Source organism: Myxocyprinus asiaticus, chromosome 22, assembly GCF_019703515.2.
Source record: "Myxocyprinus asiaticus isolate MX2 ecotype Aquarium Trade chromosome 22, UBuf_Myxa_2, whole genome shotgun sequence".
NCBI lineage: Eukaryota > Metazoa > Chordata > Actinopteri > Cypriniformes > Catostomidae > Myxocyprinus > Myxocyprinus asiaticus.
Genome location: NC_059365.1, coordinates 17,999,506 through 18,006,746, shown reverse-complemented (window position 1 = coordinate 18,006,746; position 7,241 = coordinate 17,999,506).

The window sequence follows — 7,241 nt, the reverse complement described above, 5'->3', positions numbered from 1 at the left end:
ATAAAACAAAAAGTTCTGGTCCTGGATCCTGATTGGTCAATACAGTATTTTAATACTGCTTAAAAACACAATATATTAGTAACAGCTGTGACTCAATCACCGATTCATCTATCTTCTGTGTATATCACAGTGCAGCACATAAAGAGGCCAAATATTTATCTTAAAACAGTGTTTTAATGAAAACTGATGTACTTAATATTTTATGTTCTATCTTTTAACATTTTTTTGTTTTATCTATCTATCTATCTATCTATCTATCTATCTATCTATCTATCTATCATCTATCTATCTATTTATATGTGTCTATCTATCTGTTTATCTATCTGTCTGTCTGTCTGTGTTTTTTAATGATTTTGGAATTTTCCAATGGTCCCTTGAAATTAAGCAACAAATGAGGTCATCATCTTGTCTGTGATTGGTTAGTACAAATACCTGTTTGTTACCAAGCTTTTTCCAGCTGGGTGCAAACTGAGAGAGAATCTAAGACTGGTGTGTGCCATGGCATAATTGCTGTGTTTAATTGCAAATGTTTAAGCTGTCTGAATGATAAAAAGTGTGGGTGTAAACTGTTTCTGCAATAAGTTTTATGTCAAAGGCATGATGATATCTTGAAATATAATTCAAGACTAATATCTTGTTGGCCTCATATTGCCTCTCTTATCCATGCAACTGTAGATTTTCAGCAGAACGTAGGCCCTGCAGGTGCAAAGATCTGTAAACTGTGTGATGTGTTACTCAGCACATAGATTTTTCCTTTTCAGCACTTCATCAGAGCACACCATGTGGGTGGAATGCAGCCATTAGACAGGAACGAGTGGGTGAAATGCCAGTTAGTGGTTTCAGCATGTATAGCCATTATAATCTGTCTTGACATTCTTCCCTGATGTTGTAGAACACACATACCTTCTGTTTTTCTTTAAATCCCTGGTAAATAGTGAAATGTCAGTTGTAGTCTGGAAGGTGCTTAGAAAGGGATGTCATATACTGTGTGATAAAATTGAAAGTGATTGGGAGCACTGACCAGAGTTGGCCTTACTGCCTATATTACAAATGGAAGGTTGCAGCTGTCAGCTTGCCTGTGGTTAATGTGTAATGCCTGACTTCCTCCTGTGTTAAGTACTTTTTAACCTAATCTCTTGTGTAAAATTAATTTTTTAATATCTTACTATCATGATTACCTTTCATTCAATATTATCAAACTTTATTGTATAGATGTTTGAATTAAATATAAAATATAAATGAAGTTGGGAAATTAAATGTACAAGTTTTAACTAGTGTTAATTATTATATTTTAAATAAACTCAATATCTGTCTCCCTAGAATAAAATAGATTTTATAATTAAAAAAACGTTGCTCAAGTAGCCCTCTTGTGGTACTTTTGAGAAACTGCACTAACAGTTAAAAAAAGAAAAAAAGCCTATCCTATTATATTTAAATTTCCACTTGCAGTTTTAGAAAACTCTTTGTTTTGAGGTCACTGGGTCTGTTTTTTATTTATTTATTTATTTTTTTATGTATTTTTGTCATTTATTCATTTAGAGAAAAATTCAATTGTTATACACACACTTGTAGGGCACTTTATTAGGAATGCTTGTACACCTACTTATTCATGCGATTATCTAATCAGCCAATCATGTGGCAGCAGTGCAATGTATAAAATCATTCAGATACGGGTCAGGAGCTTCAGTTAATATTCAGATCAACCATCAGAAGGGGGAAAAAAGTTATCTCAGTGATTTCAACCATGGCATGATTGTTGGTGCCAGATGGGCTGGTTTGAGTATTTCTGTAACTGCTGATCTTCTGGGATTTTCACACACAACAGTCTCAAGAATTTACTCCGAATGGTGCCAAAAACAAAAAACATTCAGTCAACGGCAGTTCTGCGGACGGAAACACCCTTTTAAATGGAGTTCAATGGAGAATGGGCAGACTGGTTCAAGCTGACAGAAAGGCTTTGGTAACTCAGATAACCACTCTGTACAATTGTAGTGAGCAGAAAAGCATCTCAGAATGCACAACACATTGAACCTTGAGGCAGATGACCATGTCGGGCAATTTATTAGGACCATAGTGTTACTAATAAAGTGCTAAGTAAATACACACACACACATTATTTTTTATATTAAGAAAATGAAGCCTGTTCTAAAATGTAATTCTCGTTGCATCATATATAAATGGACAATGAAAACAAAGAGACAAAATAAGACATCACAGACATGTCAAATAATATTGCTTTGTCATAAATTTTTTTTTGTGATTTTATTAGTCAGAGATTGATTGATTGATTGATTAATTGATTCATTTATTTGTATGGGTTTGTATTCATAGCACACTGCTTATTATTACACAGTATTTTGTTAGCATATACCATGTAGAAAAATAATACACACAATATATCATTTCTTCTTTATGCATCAGTTTGTGCAATTGGGAGTTTCTGAATGTGTGTCCAAAGGAAGTCTTTTCAAAAGTGTGTTATTCACTATCAGCACAGCCTCACAAGTCTCTTTGTCTTGTGGGACAGAGGGTATCATTTTTTAAGCATTCACTGTTATATTGGTCACCCTTAGTACTTATGATGCAGTAACTGGCACTTTTGAGGGATTCAGAAGAGTAAGCCAACTGAATCAACTGGTTGTTTTACTTGGGAAAGAGTGAAAGTATTTTTTGTTTGGGGGAGATTACAGTGCAACCCTGCATATCAGAGAAGGAACTTTGATTAACAATACAAATCAAGTCATAGACTGCAAAGACAAAATGTTTGATAAGAAAATATATATATTACATATGTGAATGTTTTTATTATTTGTCATGAATGTAACAAATAATAAAAAGCTTTAATTTTCTGTAAGATTTCGAATAATATAGCTATTCTATAAGAAAGACATAGATACATTAACCCTTAAATGCAAGGGAATTGCACCAAACACACTTACATATTCGGGTCTTTAGAGACCCGTACTTTATATCTATCACAAATGGATCTACAAAATGCCCAGGAAGTGCCAATTAGAAAATAATAGAATAAAATATATTTTGATGTTTTATTTTGCATATCAAAGAGAAAATGCAAGAAATCAGGACAAATCTAGAACAGGATTCATTACTTTCACACTGAAATTTCATGAGATGCAACTGGCTGTCAAACACATATTGAGCTACACATAACACATAAGATACACATAATCTACACATTAGATACACAAGTATTTTCTCAGGCACTTATTGAGTCTAAATAGATGCACAACTTAAATTATTTCAGTAATACACCCAAATGACATTACTCATATCATACTGTTCATGTGTTACACTTGCTATAGTTTACTTCCATGTTGCTTCTTCATCATATAGCAATGTCAAATGTAAATCAAGTCAATCACTGAAACAACAGTGCCACCTTGAGCAAGAAATAATGTATAATGTGTATTGTGTACACACATAGGAATACTAGGCTCTTTCCACCTGCGGTCCTGCTACTTTTCCTTTAGTAAAAAAATCGAGACACTATTACATACCTAGGGTCTCTAATGACCCTATACACTTTTTGTACTTAAACCATAATATATATATGTTGCAATATTTGGCTTTTTATTTTATTTTTTTACACAATTTATAAGAGAAAGATTGAGGAATGCTAAAGAGGTGTGGGCACAACTCCAAAAAGTGGATGAGGTACAGGGGGTGAAATGAGGTCCTGGGTATGCATTTAAGGGGTAATAACAATGGCATACACTGTTGCATGGTGAATGAGATATTTGCAGTGCTTGCAATGAACAATATAAAGACTTGCAGTGAATGTGGTAGGTCCAAAATCAAGTTTTTTTTTTTTTTTTTGCTAGATAATGTACTCTAATCTTTTATTTGACAGCAAAACCAGCTATTCAGTTGCACCTCAACACTTCTACATCACTGTTTATTTATTTCACTTTATAATGCTCCAGAAATAACAAATGTCATAAAGACAAATAGTTAGAAAAGTCATAATTTCTCGGAATCGGCAGTTGACAGTTTTCCAAATTCATGCAGAGTTTGATGTTCTTCTGAATATTTACAGATACTATACGAATACGGTCAGCTAATACAGAGTGCCTGTGTCCTTAAACTTGGTGGAATAATGAGCCTCTATGTAGAAGAGACATAGTTTGGCAAATTTTTTGCTTAGGTCATCTGCTGCAAGTAAAGTAGCTCAGCGAGTAAAGACGCTGACTACCACCCCTGGAGTTGCAAGTTCAAATCAAGGGCGTGCTGAGTGACTCAAGCCAGGTCTCCTAAGCAACCAAATTGGCCCAGATGCTAGGGAGGGTAGAGTCACATAGGGTAACCTCTTCGTGATCACTATAATGTGGTTCACTCTTAGTGGGGTGCATGGTGAGTTGTGCGTGGATGCCGCGAAGAATAGTGTGAAGCCTCAACACGCGTTATGTCTCTGCGGTAACACGCTCAACAAGCCATGTGATAAGATGTGCGGATTGGCGGTCTCAGGCAACTGAGATTTGTCCTCTGCCACCCGGAGTCACTATGCCATAGCGAGTCACTATGCCACCACGAGGACTTAGAGCACATTGGGAATTTGGCATTCCAAATTGGGGATAAAATGGGGAGGAAAAAAAGGAATATAAATAATACAATCCCACCATCCATGTAATATCTTATTTTTTTGTGTGGATAGAAATCTTTTTGTCAAGACCAAACATTGTAAAATTCTTTTAGTCCAAGACTGGACATTTCATCTCATTTTACAATCATAACAGAAAGGAGACAGCATTTTAGTGGCTAGGATCAGAGCTGATACATTTTAATTGTAGGATCTATTCTGCAGGCAACGTAAGTCCAGCGAAAATAAATCATCTCAATGGAACAGAACTGGAAGCCATTCCATGTTGAATAAACACTGTTGTGATATTTGTTAATTGCCAGGTCAAAATGGAATAATTAGTCAATAAGGCACATGAAAGAGCTGACTCATCTTTTACTAAACTGCCTCCATTGTGCATTAAATAGTAGTGTATTGCTCTATCTCTAAATCATATGTGGAAAGAATATTTTAAAGGTCAGATTACCCTGTTTTCCATTTATTACTGATACTAAAAATCATAACATGCTTCCAAAACTCCTGCCTCCACTAGCCATATTTTTTCTGTTGGCTTTATGGTGGAAATGGACGCATTTGAGAATTGTTTATAAGGTATCTGAATATCCCTTAGGCCTTTCTTAAAAAAACACTTCAAGACATGAAATGGCTTGTTGAGCACACATTTTTCATTTTATGCATTTTATTGTGCAAAAATGTTTATGCGTACACAATGAGCCACCAATAATTTTGGTTCGTTTTGTCTCTTTCTGAGTGAAATAAAAAAAGGCATTAAAAATATTTTTACACCAGTAATTTTGTCATTACAAATGCCATCCATGTGTGGTAACAGATCAGGGCTGTGTTTCCCAAAAGCATTGCAAGCTTAAGTTGATTATTGAGACCATTGGCGCCAATGGCTTCTATGATCTATTTAGGTTTACGATGCTTTTGGGAAATGCAGCCCTGATTTGTTATATTTGTGAATCGACACACACACACACACAAACGGTTTAAATTTTGTCACAAAAGCAAAAGTGCGTTCATGTGCATTTTTGAAGCTGAGTACAAAAACAATTTGTGAAACTAAAACTAACTTTATAAAACAACAATGATGCAGTCGGTTCTGTATATCCACTGTAGGCCGATTTAGAATGAAAAATTGTTAATAATTAAAAAGAAAAATTAAAGGGAATAATAAATTATGAACAATTTACTGCCTTAGCCTGATTAATATGTAATGTTGTAATTTGGATGGGCATTCATCAATAATTTGGTATTCGAATATTTAAGCTCATAAAAAACGAATACTCGAATATTCTATTATTTAAATGAAGGTAATTAATAAAAAAGAAAGAGATGTTGTAAAATAATTTTTTTTAGTCATCAAGGTTGGGTCACCATTAAAAAAAAACAAGCTTCTAATTATATCCAAAACAAGCTTATATTATGTCCTGTGCTTTTTTGTTAAAAACATTTAAACAAGCAATGCGTGAAAACAAAAAATGTATACAATGAAAGCATTTAAGCTCACAGAAAGCAAAGAAAAGGAAACCGCTAATAAAGTAGACTGACACAATTAACGTCCAGGATGAATATAAACACTCTACATATAATAGTTATGTTTATATTGTATCTCATGTCATGTTTTTGTTGAGAAAAACAGGCATATCCACATGCTCAGAAAACTATACTCATTTATACACACCAGTTTAATTGATGGAATGTCCCTCCGCTAGCAAAGTCTTTCTCGGATGCCATGTTGGTTGTGTCGCAGGGATTACGTTGGGGGACGCTGCTTTCTGATGAGCTGCACATATACGGGAGTAAAGAGTACACCGCTTATCCAGTACATTTAAACAGGAACCCAGCTTTCTCACAGTAAGCCACAGTCTCGCAATAACCCGCTTTTTGGTGTCCATCTAAACTTACTGACAGAACGGTTTGCTCATCAAATGTGATCAACTTGTGTCCACACTCAACAGCGCCACCCAGTGCATTCTGTTATAACTGTGAGTTTTAGTTTGTATGTTCAGGATTTAACATGCATCTCACTGTATATATGGCCAGCAAAGCAAAACTTTGCGAAAGTCAAATAGTATTTTTACTTTTCGAATAATTATTGCAGAACGAATACTCGAGTATTCGGCATATCGCGGCACTGTTTTGTGGCCCGTTCTGAATAACGCGGTGGCTCGTTTCAGTTTATCTCGGCCCGTTTCGCAGCCAGTCCGCCCCTGATCAGCCCCAAAGTGTGTTGGCCCACCGGGAAAATGCCCGTTATGCCAGATTACCAATCCTGCCATGGTTGATATAATGAATTATTCATGTTGTTATGAGTTGTTATAACAACCAACAACTGCACAAGTTAAGCCTGAAATTCATTTTTACACCAAGTAACACTTAAGTGGTTGTTATTCTCTGCACCGCTCGTTTTGGCAATTTTTACTTGGCGTCTCGAGACCAGAAATACAAAACAGGCAAGTAGAATCATCATGGCGCCGCCCAGTGGTTGCTCAGGAAAACTGTGGATAGGACATTTTTAGACATCTTTATTCCAAAAGACCTAGATGGCAGAAGCTACATATGCAGCTTCTACTTTAAAACTCCTTCAAACAAACCTGTCACGGTCAAATACATTATTCAAATCAAATTTGTATCCTCATAA